The 22,280-nt window shown below is 41.5% G+C and overlaps 1 protein-coding gene across 3 annotated transcripts in view; it reads left to right on the forward strand.

Annotated features, from left to right (window-relative positions):
• The window catches only part of LOC142662745 (uncharacterized), a 93,603-nt gene that overhangs the window by 18,454 nt on the left and 52,869 nt on the right, over window positions 1–22,280 (forward strand). Inside the window, exons 3-5 of one of the 3 annotated variants that reach the window (XR_012850967.1) lie at window positions 13,676–13,786; window positions 13,874–14,024; window positions 14,760–16,298. The exons of 1 other annotated variant lie outside the window; for it this stretch is intronic. The gene's annotated coding sequence lies outside the window, so the exon portion shown is untranslated. Of the gene's footprint in view, window positions 1–13,675; window positions 14,025–14,759; window positions 16,299–22,280 lie in introns of those variants that run through there. One more of the 3 variants, XR_012850966.1, reaches the window with a different exon arrangement.

Raw genomic sequence — 22,280 nt, forward strand, 5'->3', positions numbered from 1 at the left:
AGGAGGAATGTGTCTGGGGAAAGTGGGAGCTCTGCCAGATATCACTCAGAGCAACTAACTGTACGGGTGGATTTTATGTGTATCAATGCCAACTATGTGTGCAGTGCTTTCCAAAAGAGACTAAACAGAGTGTTATAACGCCGTGTGATGCAAACAGGAAAATAAGTAATGTGCACTATAAACCCACAGAGCTTACTATCTATACGGTCTAAGGCCTTGTTCACTTCTGCGTTGGAGGCTCCATTAGTGGCCTCCGTCGCTGATCTGGCTTAGAATACCAGAAAGTGCAGTATGCTGCGCTATGGTTTCCGGTAAAACCACGGACACCCAGACGAAAACAAAACTCAATGGGTTCATACAACGAAACCGACGCTCCTCTGACGGAGCAGAACAACAGAAAGCCGAATGCAGGTGCGATCCCAGCCATAGAGATCGTTACGATTGCGGAGAAAAAGTGCAATGGCACATGAATCCTGTAAACATAAATCAAAAAGTAATAGCTTACGTTACAATATAGCCGCCCGGTCAATCAACTGATCTGCAAGGGTTCAGCTTTTTTTAAGGGTATGTTCAGACATTATTTGTGAATAAAGTTGTTTCTGCAGCACGTGCATGGATTTTTACAAACCCCATAGGGATATATGGAACAGTCACCGAAATTTCTGCAACAAATCTTCCACATGTGAACACAGATGTAGCAGATAGGACTTTGCCATTTTATTAATCTCCCATTGCTTATCAAGCGGAAACACTTCTCTAGAACGCTGTTCTGCAGGTTCTTGAACGCCATAATACAGCATCACATAGGCCATATCCTATGAATTCCTGACAGCACTGCATTGTGTATATTTGGTCTGTATGAGAACAAGCATCGCGATATACAAAGTCATGAAGTCATGCAAATAATGATAGTTAGAGAAATAATCCACAAACCTTTGGTAATGAACTATTCCCTGGTGCTGATCGCCTGCTGGGCTAGTCTGTGCATATAATGCTTACACAGATAGAAAGATAAAATGTTCAATGTCCTTGACCTACTGCAGTGGTACCTTAAAGAGGCTCTGTCACCAGATTTTGCAACCCCTATCTGCTATTGCAGCAGATAGGCGCTGCAATGTAGATTACAGTAACGTTTTTATTTTTAAAAAACGAGCATTTTTGGCCAAGTTATGACCATTTTTGTAGTTATGCAAATGAGGCTTGCAAAAATCCAAGTGGGTGTGTTTAAAAGTAAAAGTCCAAGTGGGTGTGTATTATGTGCGTACATCGGGGCGTTTTTAATACTTTTACTAGCTGGGCGCTCTGAAGAGAAGTAACATCCTCTTCTCTTCAGAACGCCCAGCTTCTGACAGTGCAGATCTGTGACGTGACGGCCACATCGGCACCAGAGGCTACAGTTGATTCTGCAGCAGCATCAGCGTTTGCAGGTAAGTCGATCTTACCTGCAAACGCTGATGCTGCTGCAGAATCAACTGTAGCCTCTGCTGCCGATGTGGCCGTCACGATGCAGGACCTGTGAGTGACGTCACAGATCTGCACTGTCAGAAGCTGGGCGTTCTGAAGAGAAGAGGATGTTACTTCTCTTCAGAGCGCCCAGCTAGTGAAAGTATTAAAAACGCCCCGATGTACGCACATAATACACGCCCACTTGGACTTTTACTTTTAAACACACCCACTTGGACTTTTGTAAGCCTCATTTGCATAATTACAAAAATGGTCATAACTTGGCCAAAAATGCTCGTTTTTTAAAAATAAAAACGTTACTGTAATCTACATTGCAGCGCCTATCTGCTGCAATAGCAGATAGGGGTTGCAAAATCTGGTGACAGAGCCTCTTTAAGGGCTCATTCATAGGAGCGTGAATCTCGTCCATGTGCTGTGCATTAAAACAACGCACAGCACACAGACCCATTGATTTCAGTGGGGCTATTCACACATGCGTGAGTTTTCCCGCAGCGAGTGTCCGTAGCGTGAAACTCACTGCATGTCCTATATTGCTGCGATTTCACGTGTGCGTGAAAATTACGGACAGCACAGGGACACATCCGTGTACTGTCTGCGTTTCTCGCATCAATTAAATTGAAAAAAAAAGTGCTTGCGAGTGCGTGAAAAACACATGCCACATGCAAAGCACGCGGATACAAAAGCGCAACGCACATGGACAGATTTACTCGCGTTTCTTACACGTGTAAATCTGTCATGTTCGTGTGAATGTAGCCAAACTTTTTTGATTCAGGGTAGCCCAAACCAGCTAGGGACCCCACTGAGAAACCCCAACTTTTTTTATTCTCTTTTTTGTATTTCTTGGTAGTTTTTGTAAAAAAAATGTAAGCTGTATATCTTTGGTAGAAAAAACGGCCTCAGCGCCAGCCACTACACATACAAGAGATCACCATCACAAAACGGGGCCTGAATGGGCCAGGTGATGGAGTGTATAAGCAGCTCTCATGGTCACATGGGTAACCAGGACATAGGCTGTTCACGCCATAAGAACACTACTGTTAGATGCTGCGGCTTCCTAACTGTGTATGGTCAACCAGGGCTTGAGATGGAGTTGTGCAGCATCTGACAGCTTCAAGCTCTGTTCTTTTAATTACACCGCCATGAACGGGAAGAAAACCCCCAAATACAGAACCCCTGGGTTTAATGGAATGCACTTTGGGAATCACTGTACTATTTCACTGGAAAACAGGTAGTTACTTAGTATCTTTGGTCAGTTTTATGGGTAATCTCAAACTGTTCCTTCCCTTATTGGATAAATAACCCACGACCCATGAGGTAATCTTTTCAAAAACACCCCTAGAATTTTTGAATTTAGTATGCAGAAGAGAAAACATAAATTGCACCTCGTGTGATATTTGCTTTAACTTTATCATAAATGGTCACTAATAATTAATGCTGTAATGGAATACTGACCTGTACCCTTCATTTCATATAGCGAGCGACTAAACAAAAGCTTTTTACATGAAGCCATGTCCACCTAGTAATTTCCTCCAGTTCCCCAACTGCTTGGCCTTTCTTTTTCTCCTACCATTAAATTTTCCTTTATTATAGACAAGCCACTTCCAGGAACATAGTGACATTAATGGAGATTTATTCAAAACCAGTGCCAGGGAGTGATGTGGGCAGCTACGATATCAGACTTCAATGATTAAAATTAGTGGGGCCTGGACTGGAGGTGGAAAAAGGACATTTTGATGGAAAAGTATTGATGAATATCAGCATGACTATTTGCCTCTTCTAGGTTGAGACCGAATCAGTGAGATTTACACAAGGTATACATATATTATTTTGACTACAGCGGATACCTGAGAGTGTGTTGCCGATTAACTCTTAACCCATTAGTACAGAAGTTGCAAGGGCAACATATGCCAAAAAAAATCATAAATACACAAAACAGCTGAAAAGAGAAACAGTCATGAAATCAATAAGCAAAAGGCGTGAAAAAATACAATATACAGCATTAATATATATATAAAAAAATGTACAATTGTCCAAATACAACATTTCTGATGGCCATAGACAGGTAGACATGTTATTAACCCCCGACAGTAGGTAAAATATCTTCCTTTGCTCAATCACCCTAAGTAATGAGCACAACACTTCTCTATTTCTCACTTCCATAGTACCATTGCACTATATATATATATATATATATATATATATATATATATATATATATATATATATGTTGGCATGTGTGGAGCAAGCTCTCTTGGTGCCCAACGCAGGGCAAAAATGCACCTCACTACCCTCATTGCCTAAAGTTCAGCCTCCTCTCAATGTCGCCCTAGACGGCTGCCTAATCCTTGCCTGGCCCTGTTATCGATATTATTGGTCTTAATTCTATAGTATAATGACCTCTTTTTGTGTAACATAAACTAGTCAGATCATATTTGGATGGTTTTTATATATACGTATCTAATAAATTAAGTCCTATATTATAAGCTGCTAGAAGCTGAAAAATGAACGCTCACTATGTTGCTAGTGGTAGGTATGGGTTTCAGAAAGGACTAGTATCTAAACAGATGGTTGGACCATCTAATGATCCCAATAAGGACTAATGGGCTTGGCTGTGATCCACCCATAGGTCATGGCAATCAGCTTCAACTGTACCTATGCCAAGCAATGGTAAATGACATTTATATATCCCTTGCCAATGAATCTCTTGGACCAAACTCACAAAGAGGGACTGGGACTACCAGCTGTGCAGGGGACGATGACTTTGGATAATAGAGGAGCGTTTAAATGCTTATTTACACTTTTTTTGCTTAGGAAACAGATTAGTGACGATCGTCTGTGTAATTGGTATAGCAGGAATAAGTAATTATCATTATGAACAGTTTCAGATCTTAGTGATAAGCACTATGTGTAAAAAAGCCTTAGCAGCTTCATCTAGCAAAAGTCTTTTTCTGCATACTTGAGGATGAAGTTTGTATCTAAATATGGATTTCTAAAATCTTTTCGTTTTACCCAGCAGAAACTGGTTGAAAATACGTGAAGACATTGCAGAAAACTTTGCATCACAAAGTGTAATTTGCTGTAACTAAATAATAAAGTCACCAGCGACTTAACCTGAAGATCTTGGGTCCAAATGAAATCTGTAACAGAGCCCTCCAGCTGCTATGCACCATTTATAATACTGGTGTCTTCCTATCTAGCTGAGGGGCCTTTGGGCCCCCTCAGGAACGGAGCCTGGATGCAACTTCTACCTCTGCATCCCCCAGAACTACACCCCCGGAATTCATTAACTGTTTGCTGCCGAGATGTAACAATAGGGGATGCAGAGGTCGCTGTTGCACCTGGCTCTGGATTCTAAGCGGGCCCACAAGGTCCCTCTGCCCCATATGAGGAGACCAGTACTATAAATTACACTTGATAGTTGCGAGGCCCTGTTCAAGATTTTTTAATTATTTAAAAGTTTAAGAATACAGATATTTGTGTGTTTTTGCAGTAGAATAAAATACTTACGTTCCTGGGGGGGGGGGGGGGAACAGTTTCTTAAGCTGCTTGCTCGTGGGTAGGTTTCCCAAAACATAAATGGCCATTTGTGCAAGCAAAACTGCTACTAGTCGTGGTACTCATATTAGGCATCCATGATTCTAGGCGGGCTCTGTTGTACTTTTCTGCAGCATGCAATCGGATTCTTAGCCATTATAAAGCAAAGGAGAAGAGAAGAGGATTGCCTCTATATTTAGTGGTCAATAGTCTATATAGTGTCCACGTCCTAGTGATCAAGAAATATATTACCGATTACCTGGTGGGTAGGGACTACAGATGTATGGAGGCTATCACCTAATGGTCCAATGGTACACAGTATATATGAGCTGGTGGTCAGGTATGTTACAACTTATATTCACCAGGGGCCAGCTAAGGATGCAGACTCCGGAGGATACGTAATCCGCTCTTCGGTGGTCACTGGTGTATCATGCAGCTTTCTTTTTATGATGGATTGGAAATATTATAATAGTATTCATTATTAATGCAATATTTGGTAGGAATCACATCCTATATCTCTAGATCTATTGTTCAGCAGAAAATGTCATATAGTCATGATCGGCGCCATGCACTTACAGGTTGTACTCAGTGTAATACATAACTAAGATTAAAAGGTGGTTTCAGAAATGACAATATGAACTTGTAACCTCAAAGAGAGAGTGATTCGCAAATCAAAAGGTCTTTGTCTGTAAAATGCTGTCAGCTTAAATAGGACAATAAAGCTTTTTCTACAATCATGACGTACATCACTACTGCCACAATGTGAGCGGAGCTTTATTTCTGGACAGGCTGCATTCCTATCTCTCTTGCTTCTCCATTAATTTGTATCATGAGAAAACCCGAAGGTATAACCAAGCCTAGTTTACTGAGTAGAGTATGGATTTAGCCATCATGGAAGCGGTCATATACAGTACACTGGAGTAGTCTCCAACTGTCAATAGTCAAAGGAAAGTTCACACTTCATGAGACTTGCCTAGAATACGGTAAAAATGAAAATCGACAATCAAAGTATAGGTAGAACGTTAAGGAATTAAAGGCATGTGGATGCAAAAGATGGGAGTTCCCCTCTATTGACTGGAGAGACGCTGCAAAGAACACCTTTCAATGACTTATCTTTGCAGTACAAGGATGGCCCATTGATTTCCATGAGAACCATCAGGGGTGGACATAGACGACTGAGGGCCCTTGTAAAAAATATAAAGCGTGTGGGACTCCTTTCGCCAACATATCAACAACTTACATCTTTTCACATTTAAAATAATGACTGAAAATATATGGCTGTTACTTTCTAAAAAAAAATGGACAGATAGGTTTAATTTCCCCTTCATTGATAGGTAACATGTCTGGTGGTTTGGGGCAGTTAAAGGGCTAATGATAACATCCATGGTGGGCTAGGGCAGTGAACATGTTAACTCCCTACACAGAGTTTAAATTCTTGTAGTAAAGGGTACAGGACTCTCCTCTGGTTCTTCCTGGGGTTAATAAAAGCATGCATGGTGGGGGTAGAACAGTAAAAGAATTCATGATAACATCCATGATCGGCTAGGGCAGTGAATACGTTCACTACAAAACGTTAACCCCTGTGCGGGGAGTCAAGGCTGCAGGACTCCTTTCTCCGGTTCTGCAGACTTCTCAGACACACAAATAATGCATCATCAGCGATCATCCAATCACAGAGCAGCTCAGACAGTAATAGTAGATTGCTGATTGCGATTAGCTGCCCTGGATGACGCAGTATACAGGCTCTGCCCGCCCCTGAGCACCAGCCCCAGTAATGATAAATTTTCTCTGCAATGTCGCTGAGGTCTCTGTCCACTTACCACAGTGACAACAGTCATACCCACTACCATAAGCTCAGTGATTGGGCCTGTTATGTTGTAAGGAGTCCAACCTGCACTGACCCAGTAGCTAGTGGCTAAGACAAGGGGCGGCCTTTACGGTGCAGGATATAACCATCAGTAAATCTACTTTTGCATCTTCCAACTTCTTCCATCACAGTCTTGTCAGTAGTAGCTACAAGAGCCTTTAGGAGCCTGTCGGAGTAATCAAGTAAAAACACACTATCTCCTTTACTATTCAGACTATAAGCAATGAAATAAAGGCTAATTGGCTAATGCAGTCCCATAAATGTATATTTATTATACTGACCTTTCCTTCCAATATGTAAAGATCTATCATCTCGCAATATTACTAGTGTCACAATGGCTCTTGCGCATGATATATACTTGTTTTGAAGATATTTCACGTATGCTATCTGAATCACTATTACAGCCCCTGTGCGAGGGTAATGAGGCATTTGCCAGATCTGTTAATCATTGCTCGCACAGGGCTCGATCCATCTTCTTACCTACTACATGAACCAACTAAAAGGCAGCTGCTTATGACAACTGTACTAGACATGGCAGAGAATTAGCATTTTAATTATGTAATAATGGCAATTAGCTTCATCATGCAATTTCACACCAAATTTTCATTCTCATTTTTAGGCATACCTTATATATCGTAGAGACAGGGCTTTGCGGATGTGTTAGATAAGGCGACTTCGTTGGGTGTCACTAGACTTGGTTGACAAATACCTGAAACTACATGTAGATATACTTTACAATTTAGTGGAAAAAAAATTAAAAAAAGTCTTCTTCATCTGTTCAACACAGTTTTGTTTAATACAGCACTAGATAAAGGAGTTCTAGAGAGTAACACACATTTTACTTAAATTTTTAATTCTATGTCTCCACCACAACATCTAATAGATCAAGCAGAACATCATATCTCCTGTTTAGCTTGGTCTATATAGAACTGCCACTATGTTGTGATGCTACTATTGGCATGTGTGTTTTGATTGCCTAACAGGGTTGGATTGGCCACCAGAGGATCCTCCAATGGGCCCATGCTCGGACACTGTAATGCACGCCCCAAAGGTTCAGCAGACGACAACCTCAATTTTGTAACCAATAACTTACCACTAGGCTTTCTTTCCGATGTGTTGATTCACAAAAAAATCTACTTGTTCTTATGAATAGGTAATTCATATGCAATGAGAACAACAAAGTTTATGATGCAATTAAAAGTTGACATGCACATGTTCTGTATAGATGAAGGATGGGGAAGCTCAAAATAAAACGCTAGTGACAAAAAAAAACTGACCTACATTAGAAAGCAGAGGCCTATATCCTAAAAAAGCAGTTTTTGCATTAAAAGAACCAATGAAGTTTATGCAGTCTATGGGATCAGGAGGATTCAGATGCCATGGAGCAAATGTTCCATGTGCCCTTTTTCTTATTTCATTTATTTGTTTATTCATTCAGCAAATGGTTGGGGCTACAGAACCAGGCTGCCATTGCCCTCCTAATAGATTATAAAATGAAAAAAAAATACAAAATAATCAAAATAATAATAATAAAAAATTAATGTTACATCTGTATTATTTTCTAGAGAGAAAACAAACCAAAAAAAGGATCACAATGTACAGCGCTTTTTAAAAGGCAACTGGTCTAGACTGTCAAGAACATTAACAATGTGCATCTCCAGGCATGTGATATCTGGGTACATACAATATTATGAATAAAGGCTATATTGATAAGAAATATCTAGTGGTGAGAGCCAATAGTGGTGGCTAAGTACATTCATGTAAAGGGCTTGTATACCCTGGAGTCACCCCATCTATGTAACAGTGACCCTTTCTAATTATAGTGAATAGTAACAGTCTGACCCTTCTCTCTACAGCATCATTCAACTCTGGACTAGTACCGAGCTCTAATATGGCCGTGTTGATGAAGCCTATAGAATTGTCCAAACCAGTATTAGGATTGGTACCTATAGTCAATTATAGTTATTATAAGCCAAATGGATCAGTGTGAACTTGTAGATTTTGATCAAGTAATCAAACACACAGTGTTAATGTTCCCTTATAGTTGTCACAAATTGACAGATTGTGAAAGAAATGGCCAATGTTTTTCCTAAAGGATTTCAGTTGATTGTATCCGATTGCCTTTGTAAAATGAATATAATGATCATCATTATCACTTGTGTCTTGTAAAATAAGTTAAATCTGTGGCCAGCTTAGGCTTTGTTCACATACATCTGCGCTAGGGCTCCGTTCTGACGTTCCGTCTGAGTTTTCCGTTGGAACGAAGCCCTGACAGACACAAACGGAAACCACAGGTTTCCATCACCATTGATTTCTCCGGTGCCAATGGTTTCCATTTGTGCAAGGGTTCCATCATTTTGACGGAATTACGACTGAACACTTGCACAATGGAAACCACTGGCACCGGATCCGTCTCCATTGAAATCAATGGTGATGGAAACGGAAACCGTTTGTCAAGGCTCCTCTCTGACGGAAAGCTGACGGAGCCCTAGCGCAGATGTGAACGAAGCCTTAGACTAAGGCCCCATGCACACGAACGTGTTTTTGCGGCTGAAATTCACCCGCAAATCTGCGGGTGAATTGCGGACCCATTCATTTCTATGGGCCCATGCACAAAACCGTGGTTTTCACGGTCCATGCATTGACCAGAAACCCAGACTGCAAAAAGATAGAACAAATCATTATACGGCCAGGGTTTGTGGTCCGGGCTAATTTAAATTAATGTGTGCACCATCCGTGATTTGATGGCGGCCCGCGGTTGACACTCCGTAGCCGTCCGTGCCGCAATCATGGGACGTGCACACGGCTACGGTCGTGTGCATTAAGCCTTCAGGTCTTATTACACGGCCAGATATGGGCCGTGAAAATGAGCGACGAGCAACGAGACAGCTAGATGCAATGATTGGTTATGTAAGGGGATGAGCGATCGCTCGGCACCGTGCATTTCCATCATGTCGGCAGCACATCTCTCTGTTTACACAGGGACATGTGCTGCCGACAACAATAATATTTATTGCTGCATAAACGATACAATCACCTGATGAATGAGCGTTTGCTCATTGATCGGTTGATGGTTGCCCTGTTTACACAGGACAATGATCGGGTCCTCGTTTGCCCAATCATTGGCCTGTGTAATAGGGCCTTACAATATTTATCTACAATTTAGAATATTATGGACAGTTGTTATAATTTCTGACTATAGTTCTTATGAGGAACCACTGGTGTTTGGAAGGGTAATATATTCTAGAAGAGGTTCCTGCCTTAGGAATGAATAATGAAGTTTGGGTCTACAGGTAGATCATTTCTCTCAGATTAACATATTATAGACTGCAGACAAGGACACCATCTACTTATACGACAATTTATAGCAACTTATTTTCTAACATTCCTTCAACAGGAAATACATAAAATGGAAGTAGGTGCAAGAAGTTTGTATGACCGGCAATATAGTTTACATGAAAAGAAGCATTACGTGACAAGCTTTAAACATATAAGGATTTGGTAACCTGAGTCTAGTGCACAATATGCCATTCAATAAAGATTTGGAGAAAATTGGTCACGTTTGTGAAGCTTTATGATAAAAATATAGTGTTCACCAAATTCTCAGCCTGAAATAACTGCACAGTGAGTATCCAGAGCTCAGAGAAAAGGGGTGGAGGAGTTCCTGGCCTTATTTCCTTTATTTAGACAAGAGTAACGCCGTTGCTTGTAGCACAGGACGGCCGGAGTCAGGCGAATAAGTGAAGGAGGTGGAGAATAGGGTGGATGACAAAGAAACTTCCATGCAATTATCTCTGTGTAAAATTGGCACTCTGAACAAGCCACAATGTAGGACAAAAGTTGACAGGGTTGGTGGCTCAGCTGGGAGTAAAGATAGCACAGCTGTGGCCAATGCCAACACAATCCTTTTCAATATGGAGTGACCCAAGTTCCCTTGCAACCTGCTGATCTAGACAACCTCCTGTCTCACAAACAAAAGCCGGGTAAAACAAGCGTTTTGTCTCCCATCTCTTCTTCCCACCACTCTCTCGAAAGTGACGTTCTGCTCCGTCCACACTGGTGACACCTGTAACTCCTAACCCCCATCCTGAATGGTTACAACTATCAGGTTTCTTTAATTAAACCACATGAAGGTATCAGGGAAATAAAAACGTGACATAACACATGGGATTGGAAATTGTGGAAGTTAATATTTTATGTAGGTTGATGTCTCACTTTAGTGTTTCATTAGAATCTGTATTAGTATCACAGTCAATTATGCCAATCAATTGGCACAAGTGGTTAAAAGTGCCATATTATAGAGAAACACTGAAAAAATATTATACAATAAGGACTGAAGGTTAACTAAAAGGAATAATAATAATAATAATACAATAGTAGAAAATGTCATGTATATTATTATTGTATTACTGTCTGCCTGAGATCAGATGATTGCCAAGGGATAGATGTTATAGCAGCAATGAAGAACTTAAGGGCATCCATTGGTTTTGTCACGTTGGGTATGTGGACCCACTGGGCCATACCGCCTTAACGGTATGGCAGTTGGCCAACAGGACACAGTCTATAGTTTGTATAGGTGTACCTGTGGTAGCTCAGACAGTAGCAAGACAGGCTCGGCTGGGACTAGGCAGCAGGCAGGCACCAGGCGTGGTGTAGCAGGACAGGCGTGGTACTCAGCGCAGCATGATTCCAACTCAATACGGCACTTGGACCAGGATAGCATGGGATACAGGTTACAGGTAGCAGGAACAAGAAACACTGGGAACTGGAAAATAATTAGGAGACCATTTGCAAAGACAGACTAGGGTAATGACAACAAAGCTCAGGCAATGCAGGGAGGGGCAGAGCCCTTCTTATAGGGTGATCTGGGAGCAATCAGCTCAATCTCATACATGTGTGCACTCTGGCTCCTTAAGGCTGGACTGAGCTTGTGAGCGCACCCTAGTGGTGGCTGCGGAACAGGACGGCCACATGTGCAGACATCTCTGGAGAGAAGGGCATTGACAGGACGGGAGGAGTTTGTGGTGAGCGACCACGGACGTTACAGGTTTCCATAGACACTTGCGATCCTCGAGAACTAGATTAGATGAAGATCTTGACTCTAGCTAATAGAAAAAATCCCCAGCAACATATAATGATGCCATATAAATAACTGATAAACATAGCATGCCCTAATAGAGCAGATATAAAAGGGGTTTTAAAAGAATAAACTATTTCATCCTACTACAAGCATTTATACTGGAGCTTTGATCAATACTGTATGTGGTTGTTAGTATGGAGCCAGTTAAGCTTCTCATTGGCTGAAAAAAGTAACTAAAAGGCAATATGAACACACAAAAGGCTGGACAAAGAATGGGTGGTTTGAGGCAGATGAGCTGGACACTACTGATGCAATATATAAGCATGAAACAGATACATTGGGACCGGTGTGAACATTATGGGCATGGACATGTAGCCAATATGATCTCATGCATTGCACGTTGCTTAGCTTTTCAACCAGGCCACAGATTAAGTTCACTGCCCTAGTCTTGTACTGTATCTAAATATCCTGGACAAGGTAGAGTTGCTTCTTGGTGCCCTTTGGACATCCAGAACCAGGGCCCAGCTTGCCGTCCCTAGTTTTGCCACTTGATTGTAAGCAAAGAGCTCCCTACAGATAAAAGGTGACATTAACTACTTGGATACCAGGACTTCTCTTGCTGACACCCAGTGCAGATATACCAACACTTCTCACAACCCTCAGACGTCTTTATCAATGACTAACGTGAACCGTAGAAGTGTAGAAATATCTTACAATTACTTCTAGCACACGACACCAGATGTGGCGCTCGTGTAAGTAAAACGAAAACTAGGAGAAAACATTCCAATGGCTTTTTTAAGCCGTTTCAAGACAACAGGTGATGTCATACAGCACAAAGTACATTATGTGAAAGGTAATACATGAGCAGCTCAATCATATCCAAGGACTGATTAATCCATCTCACCAACGTCTTCAATCATTAAACCCACAAAGTCCTTTCCATTCTTGAACAAACATGCAGAGTAATATGAAGCGTGGTTTTACCTTTGGTGAACCTATCATCTTATGGTAAGCATGCGTCTTAAAGAGGATCGGTCACCTCTCCTGACACGTCTGTTTTAGTAAATACTTGTATTCCACATAATATAACAATGCTGTAGCACCTCTTCCTTGAGCTCTGCATTGTGCAGTTCCTCTGTTATTCCTCATAGAAATTTATGAATATATTGACATCTGGGTGTTACCAGTTGGGGAATGACGCTACGCAGACTGACACTGTCCAATCAATGCTGACAGTGCCAGACTGTAGGGACACGCCCTTGTGACAAAAGGAATGGCAACGCCCACTTTTCAATTTATTCATACATTTCTAGGAGTAATAGAGGAACAGCGTAGCGCAGAGTTTTTAGAAAATATGCTCCAAAATTATTATTTTATGGGGAATAAAAGATTTTTCTAAAACATGTCAGGAAAGATGACAGGTCCGCTTTAATATCTTTATATTATTGTAAACTCTCCCTCCATAAGCGCAAGTCATACAATATTGAAGCAAATTTACAGCTCTTCCCTTCATCCAGCTTGCAGACATGAGATTATCATATTTAAAAAGACTTTCACCCTAAAAGATTCAAGGGAAATAAACCTCCTTGTGAACAGGATTGTACATATGAGGTGAAGGGGCCCCCCACTACCACCCCTCCCCCTAACCACCTGGGCCTGGAGAACTTTGTGCTGGTTTGTGCTATTGACTTTCCATGATTCTTGGATTAATTTCTCACACTTTTTTGTAGGATCTTTGGAGAAGGCGATCCATGCATATATCCTCACAACCCATTAAAATAAGGAATAGGGCCAATCCTCTATTCAGGGGCCCCACAGCAGTCGAATGGTCTGCCTCTTCGGTACGCAAAACTGTATGGAGTTGTTTTTTTCTGTAAGGTTTTTAAAAATTCTACTCAACTTTGTTTCTTATCTGTTTTTTGAGAAAGCTGGATGACAACCAATATTTCCACCATCATAGCTGCCACAAGGGTTGTCCCACCCATAGGGTTTGTCGCTGGCAGTCTTTTTTTTTTTTTGTGGAGGTAATCCCGTTATAGGAGAGATACAATGAGGATAATCCACACCTGGTTAAAAAAGGTAATTACATCTTGGTCAATAATAACAATACAGGGTAATTTCTTGTGACAAATTTTTTAGGGACAAATCCTTAAAAACTTGGACTAATTTATATAGTGGTGTACCTCAACGCTAGAATTGCACTGAGAAGCAGATTTTTAGGAGGAGCTCTAATAAAATGATGTTCTTTGCAGATGTATAAAACTTTGTGCAAAGTAAAACTAAAATAGTTATACACGGCATCCAATCAGAGCCCCAGCCTTCCGTTTTCTAACACAGACTGAAAATTAAAGCAGCTACGTGATTGGTTGCGTTGAGTATTCCCTTTCACTACATTTTATACATCTACCCCAGTGTTTTGAGAAAATTCTGCTCTAAATATTTCTCCTTTATATCAATGTCAGCTTTAAGCTCTGATCAATGCCCTCCTTAAGAAACCCTGTTCATATTCTGTGCCGCTAAGCATTTTTCACCCTTTAAATATGTAATCTCCCTGAGACGTGACCTACTTTTATCAGCGGTGCCCATTTCAATGATCCCACGTGACAAAGAGACCTTGTTAGAAATATTAAACACTTCTCAATATCTCCTCTAAGTGGAGTCACAGATCACTAGCGCTCGCAAAAGGGGGAATATCTTTCTTTAGACCCGGCTTTAAACAAATGAAGTGGCACAAAAGGGATGTTGATTGTTTCACTGGCCTGATTTATACACTGCTTTAAAAGACCTAATGAATAATTCACAGTTATCATTTAGACAGGATTCAGAGTTTTGTGATGTTTTCCTGGAGCCTTTCATAACGTTCCAGGTCGTCCCATTGATGAGGGATCTCGGATGAAGAGGCCTGAATGAGAGGCAAAGCAAAGAAAAACACACAACAAGGGAGGTGGATCTACGCTCCTCCGCTGTCAGATTGATAAATATAATGTGTCACCAATTAAAACCTCATTGCCATTCACTAATTCACTCATCGCCTTGTTAACGATTACTTAGTGGGGTGGCTCCCAGGAGTTTCGCTCATCATTGTTACCCTAACAGGGGAGGCCTTTTCCCATCAGATACAATTTCAGGCGGCTGCATTTGCATGCAAATAAGTTATTCACTGCACATCACTATCTCATAGAAAAATGACCTGAAAATGCTTTCATTTTTTTTCTCCCATTTGCGGTCAGTGGAAATCAATTATATCAATAGTTGAATTTTTTTTCACTCACTACTTTTGAAAAACTTTTGTGCATTCTTATGGAAATGACTGGTGTGTGGGAAGTAAGCAATGACCTCTGGATTTAGCCAAAAGAAGGGTATGGTCATGTGATGACATGAATCTACACTTTTGTTCTTAAATCTGTTACATTTACCATAATAAACAGTATTTATTGGAGTCAATTATATGGAGGGTTTCTCATAGAGACACTTTATTCACTCAAAATCGTCAATTCATGATGATATTTATTTTGAAATAATTTTAACTTCTAAAAACCCAAATGAACATGATTGTAGTTAAAATGGAACCTTATTTAAGAAGTGTGATGGGTTGTTTTTTTTTGGTGATGTTCACAGATTTTAATTTTACAGTCCATTACATTATACAATCCAATCTACAGGACATTTCCATTCTACAAGTTTTTCTTCAAGTCTGCTGTCTTTTTATGCTGCATTTATTCATTAGATCTTATTTATGAAATGTGTGTACAATGATGATAAAGTTTACAATGCAATTAAAAGTGGGCCTCACTTGCCCTGTGTGGATTGATGGGCATCCAACCAAATAGGGAGTGATTGTAAGGTGCATGTTTACAAGGGGTTTTATTAGTGGGGTAGCTGCAGTGTTGGTTAAGTATTTCCCTCCTACCTTTCCCTCATAGGCTAGTGGTAATGGTAGCAACCTTTCACATATTTCCCTCCCCCACAGTGTTCTATAACAGGTATTGGTTCTGGCCACAATCGGCCAATAGAGTAATGTTCTGCCCACAATCGGCCAATAGGGTAATGTTCTTCCCACAATCGGCCAATAGGGTAATGTTCTGCCCACAATCGGCCAATAGGGTAATGTTCTGCCCACAATCGGCCAATAGGGTAATGTTCTGCCCACAATCGGCCAATAGGGTAATGTTCTGCCCACAATCGGCCAATAGGGTAATGTTCTGCCCACAATCGGCCAATAGGGTAATGTTCTGCCCACAATCGGCCAATAGGTTAATGTTCTGCCCACAATCGGCCAATAGGGTAATGTTCTGCCCACAATCGGCCAATAGGGTAATGTTCTGCCCACAATCGGCCAATAGGATAATGCTCTGCCCACAATCGGCCAATAGGGTAATGTTCTGCCCACAATCGGCCAATAGGGTAATGTTCTGCACAGAATCGGCCAATAGGGTAATGTTCTGCACACAATCGGCCAATAGGGTAATGTTCTGCCCCTCGCCACTAACAACTGCTTAAATAGTAGGCTCATACTGGGTTTCTTCCTCTTCCTGCAAGGTCCTTGAGATAAGTTTCCCACCCTCCTTCCTTTAATTTTGCTTACAAAAATAGTTTATATTTATTTTTTATTATATACTTAAAATAATAAAGTAACCTTCATCTCTGGTTCAAACTGCACATTAAAGTATTGTGTTCTTACTATGTATGTTTTATATGTTGTCAATTTGCTTTACTTTAAAGTCACACCTGGAGGTCTTTGAGACTTCGGTGGTGTGAGGAGGAGCTACGAGTGTGGACTTGCCCGTCAGAAGTCTGGCGGACGACATAATAATTCAAAGCTATGCTGAAAATATGATTTTTCTCCTCTAGGCGGTTTGTTTTGAGATTTAACTAAAAGCGGTGGCCGATCACCATCCAGCAAAAGAATACTTTGTGTCCTGGCATTTATTTTTGTTATTATGCAAAGCTGCCCTTAGGCGGAGTTCACATGGGGTGGATACGCTGCGTATCCGCCCCAGTGGCCGCAGGGAATTTGCGGGCGAAAAATCGCACTAAACTGTGCAGTTCTTCGCCCGGAATATCTGCTGCAGAAAACAGGGCGGATGGGCCCTCAGAATTCCTCTGGGGGACTATACGCCACAGTGACCTCCAAGTTTATAGAATGGAAATGAATGCACATATCTAAAAAAATATTAAAAAATAATCAGGATTGCCATTTGTGATCTGGTCAACACAAGTGAAGTTAAGAGTATGGAACAGAGATCTGTGCGTACTGAGGGCATGAATACAGTGAATTACACAGTACAACATTTTACATAGGGATTATTTTATGATAGCCGCCCGGCCACAAAAGTACCGTTTCTTATGGACACGTGGACTTGTAACTAGAAACATATTAGCAGTTATATCATTGACGGAATTCACAGCCTTTGTTAGTTTTGCAGGGCTGAGACTGTTTAGATGAAAACTTAACAGGAATCAATGATCCCTATAGAAGCATTCACAGATCTCATGCGGAAAAGAGCGCAGGGACCATTAATCATCCATTCCTGTGGGATCATTCTCACAATCAGTCGCAAGACACAGTGCAGATCAAGAATGTTGCATGTAACATTTTGGCCCTTAATATGTTTTTTTTTGCAAATGTCAATTTGGATGCTTTCATAGGGATCAATGATTAATGATCCCCATTTCCTGCTCCATGTCAGGTCAGGTTCCAGTGGTGCAACTGAACTAACATACAGCATACACAGCAGTGTGAATAGGCCTCAAGGGAAGAAACATTCTGCGATGTTCCATAGCGGGACCTGGCTGGAATGTGAGTGAAAGAACCACAAATGGTACCATGGTGCTGCTTCAACAGAAATGCATATATTATATAGCCCATAGATATATTTCATGTTCTATTCATTAAATGGATATTCAAAACGCTAAAGTTGGCAGAGGCATTTAAATAAACCAGGCCGCTCTCGTAAATATATTCCAAACAAAACCCCTTTTATTTTCATTCATTACTTATCATTATGTGCAGGATTTACCATAGAAGATGAAATCCTCTGTTTGCTACACAACGCATGACTGTGACACAAGCCGGGCTTCAAAAGTTTTTACAAATTTGCATCAAAGATGGCATTTACAGCAGTTGTAGGAGCATGCGTAGTAGAATGGGCGGGGCTTAAAAATTTCCCGTATTTTGTGATTCAAAATGTTAGTATAATGGGGCAGATTTACTATTCAAAATGCACCATATTTATTGACGGTTTTAGACACTTTTTACAGCTCGCCCGACAAGGAGGCATGGCTTAAATGGGCCGACATGCTTCAAAATTGCACCAAAATTTTGGCACAATAAACGTTCCTAAACTAAGCCAGCCATGGAGGTGGTACGAGAAAAATGTCTAACGCGTCTAGCTAGACGTGCCAGATTTATCCTACGCTGTATGATAAATTTTTCTTCTAGTTGATCAGCGCTCATTTTTACGGCCCATATTGGCCGGTGTAAAAGGACCCTTAGTGATAGGCAGGGTTCCTTATTTGTCAACGGATTGGCTAAGAAACTTTTGTTCACATGGCCAGTCAGTACCTTTGGAGCCACCAAACCCCCAGCATGCCATTATGCAGAAGGGGTTTAGTGTTTCAAACCTGCCTGTGTCTAAAACAGACGTTTAGGGAATAATTAGTAAACTAAGTTAGAATTTACCGAAAGAAGACCAGGAAGGGGTCCGATGACATCAGGCACATGCGCATTGAACATATGAAGCAGAGAACAGTACACGGCACATGCACAGCAAAGCCAGATGTGATGTCCTCTGTTTCATGTGCGCAATGCGCCCGATGTCGCCGGACCCCTTACGGATAGTTCTAACTTACTTTACAAATTATTTCTTAAACGGCCGGTTTAGAGGTAGGCATTTTTAGAGATTTAGGAGATAAAGGCATTGTGTTAGCCCGGCTCAGGTGTAGTATAACTATGGTGGTTGGCACACGACTCACGACCATTAAAGTCTACTCTCAGTTTGCCTCAGCGCAGTGAACACTTGGTTTTACATATAGTACACCGCAATATACTCAGCAGTGAGCCAACTCTGTTTACAACTGGCTGATTTTCACGCGTATTTCGGCGTGGAAACCACATGTATTCAAAACAGAATTAGGGATAAAAAAAAATGAATTTAGTGGGAAACAACCCTGTTTATACGGATCGGAATTGTAAACCGCTTCACAGAAAAAAAAAAAAAGTAAGTGACAGCCCAATGCACACGACCGTAATTTTGATCCGCAATTACATATCCGGATCTATGGCCCACGGACACCCTCACCTATATTTATGGGAAAGTGTCTAGGCTGTAGAAAGGATCCACAAAAAATAGGACGTCGTATTTTTTTAATTTACAGACCGTGTTCCTATACTTTATAATGGGAGCACGAATCGCAAATGCGGGTGACTATACGCGGCCGTCTGTGCCCGTAAACACGGACCGTGAGTAAGGCTACGGCTGTGTGCAGGGGGCCTTATCACAGTTTCCACGCAAAAACCGCATTGGGTTGCCACAAGAAGAATAGTCCCATTGAATGAGGCTAATCTGAATGCCGATCTGCAACAGATGAAACTGCAAATCTATGGCAGGGAACCAAGAGTCAGCCTCAGATTTCTGCCGCGGACTAACAGCCAATTCAACTGCAGTTTTCTACTTAAAAAATCTGCCATGTGAACATAGCCTAAGGCTGCCCTATGAAATCTGAAACATTGCTTATGTGAATGAGGTCAGGGGTTGTCCAGTCTCTAAAAATTGATAGCCTATCCTCAGGATAGGCCATCAATATCTGATCAGTTGGGTTCTGACTGCCGGGACCTATTTTGAAGGGGCCACAGCACTCTTATAAGTGACGCTTCCCCTTCATTTCCCTTACTACTCACACGGGATCGCCGACATAGCAGTAGCAACGGCTCACAGTATTATAACCGTCTTCCATTGAAGTGAATGGGAGAAGGCTGTAATACTGTGAACCAACACTACAAGCATGTTGGTGATTCACTGTGAGAGTAGTAAGGGAAACGAAGGGGAAGCATCACTCGTACGAGCCCTGTGGGCCTTTCAAAACAGCTGATCGGCAGGCGGACCCCGAATGATCAGATTTTGATGGCGTATCCTAAGGATAGGCTATACGTTTTTAGGGACTGGACAACCCCTTTAACACAAGGCGCATGACTGATATTTGTCACTGGTTGGAGGAATAGAAAGTCCACTGTAGGAAATACAGATTCATCTCCTCGTATCAGTGTAGGCGCAGAAATACAGATTTATTGGAAAGGATTTGAAAACATATTTCATTTTTCTTTCTCCACATGTCTTTTGTGTTGGAATTTTTTTTTGGGTAATAACAGGTGTGACACGCTTGCTGCGTTATAGACGTCTCCATCTGTTCCGTCACACACACACTGTGCTGATGCCAGGAACATGCCAGCAAAATATTGTAAAGAAATTAGAGAGCTTAATGAATAAATACTGTCATTAAATACACAATAGGAGAGCTTGTTTTTCTGTTCTTTGTGACTATTTTGCTTTGTCTATTACAAATGGAGCTATATTAGAACATGTAGTTATTAAATTACAATGTTGGAGTAGACCAGATTGTATCATTGTTTCCTAGAATATAAAGACTCCGGATTGGGATTTTCTGGTGAAAGTGGAAATAACTCTAGTATAATGGCAACAGTTGGGCAAAAAGGACGCATCCTCCTGACAAGGGGAATGGTAAAAGCCATTTGTCTATTAGTCACAGGTGACGTCTTCTCAGATTCTAGTTGTTGTTTCTCGCTTTCCTTCTCCATCCGGTCCAGACCTCATGACAATTTCTTCTGGCCACACCTATTTCGGAAGAATTTGCCACTCAGATGTCTTTGGCTCCTCACTTTTCCAACATCTCCGCCCCTATAAACGAAGATAAAATTCTCATGGTGCCACACATTATGCCCCTGAATATAATAGTACCATACACTGCGCCCCTAAGGCTGGGTTCACACGACCTATTTTCAGGCGTAAACGAGGCGTATTATTCCTCGATTTACGCCTGAAAATACGGCTCGAATACGTCGGCAAACATCTGCCCATTCATTTGAATGGGTTTGCCGACGTACTGTGCCGACGACCTGTAATATACGCGTCGTCGTTTGACAGCTGTCGAACGACGACGCGTAAAATGACTGCCTCGGCAAAGAAGTGCAGGACACTTCTTTGGACGTTTTTGGAGCCGTTTTCTCATAGACTTCAATGAAAACAGCTCCAAAAACGGATGTAAAAAACGCCGCGAAAACGCAGCGAAAAACGCAGCGAAAAACAGCTCCGTATTTTCAGAAGTTTTTGGTCACTACGTGTGCACATACCCTAAATGCAATTGTGTCAAACACTGTAAAGTAAAGCACCACACAAACACAGTGTCCCCTGTAGATAGTGCCCCCTGAAAAAAACAAACATGACATGCTCACCTGTCCCCTTTCTCGCGCCATTCTCCAGCGATGCAGACCTGGTCTCTTCTGACTGGGCCTCATTCAGCAGAATAACGCAGGCGCGATGATGTCACCGATCTGCCTACATCATTGGTAAAGTATCGAATGGTGGGGCAGGTAACTGATAGTTCCCGTGCCTCACCAGCGCTAGACTAATCAATTGCATCCGTGTCCTAAGGGGACTGGTTCTGGATCCTGCTTCACCAAACCAGCTGTAATGTTTACAACTGATTTGGGAGAACTAGGGCAAACCATCCGGATGCCATGGCCACCCTGGGAGCCTTGGGTGACTGCCCGAACGGTGATTCCACCATTGGCTATAGTCAAAATCTATCAGCATTGGAAACAATAACACTGTTGCTAGCAGTGAGTGCACTGCAACAATCAATGAACTGATGCAAAAAAAATATGTAAAACAACATAGCAGTCGAGTCAAAGACGAAAAAAAGTTGTATTTAGTGTTAAACGTCAAAGAACACAAAAAACTTGTGAAAATGATGTGGGGAAATTCATGAGAGTCATTCAACAACTACTATCACACAGACAAAGAGGCACCGGTAAACGAGCGCATGGAGAGTGATTTTGCCCACCTTTCAGATAGCTATAGTGTTCTTATAACAGAGCCAGGCATAGTGCCCCCATAATAGAGCCAGCCACAGCTCCTCCAGTACAGTAAGGCCTTATTCACACAAACGTGTCAGTTTTGCGCACGTAAATGCAGCGTTTTTCTTGCGTTGCAGTTCCGTGTGACATCCGTGTATGGTGCATTTTTTTACGCACGTATGTCATGCATTTTTTAAGTCAGCAAAAAAAATTGAGGTGTTTTTTTCCCCCCTCATTTCTTT

The sequence above is a fragment of the Rhinoderma darwinii genome, chromosome 10 (assembly GCF_050947455.1).
Source record: "Rhinoderma darwinii isolate aRhiDar2 chromosome 10, aRhiDar2.hap1, whole genome shotgun sequence".
In the NCBI taxonomy this organism is placed as follows: Eukaryota; Metazoa; Chordata; class Amphibia; order Anura; family Rhinodermatidae; genus Rhinoderma; species Rhinoderma darwinii.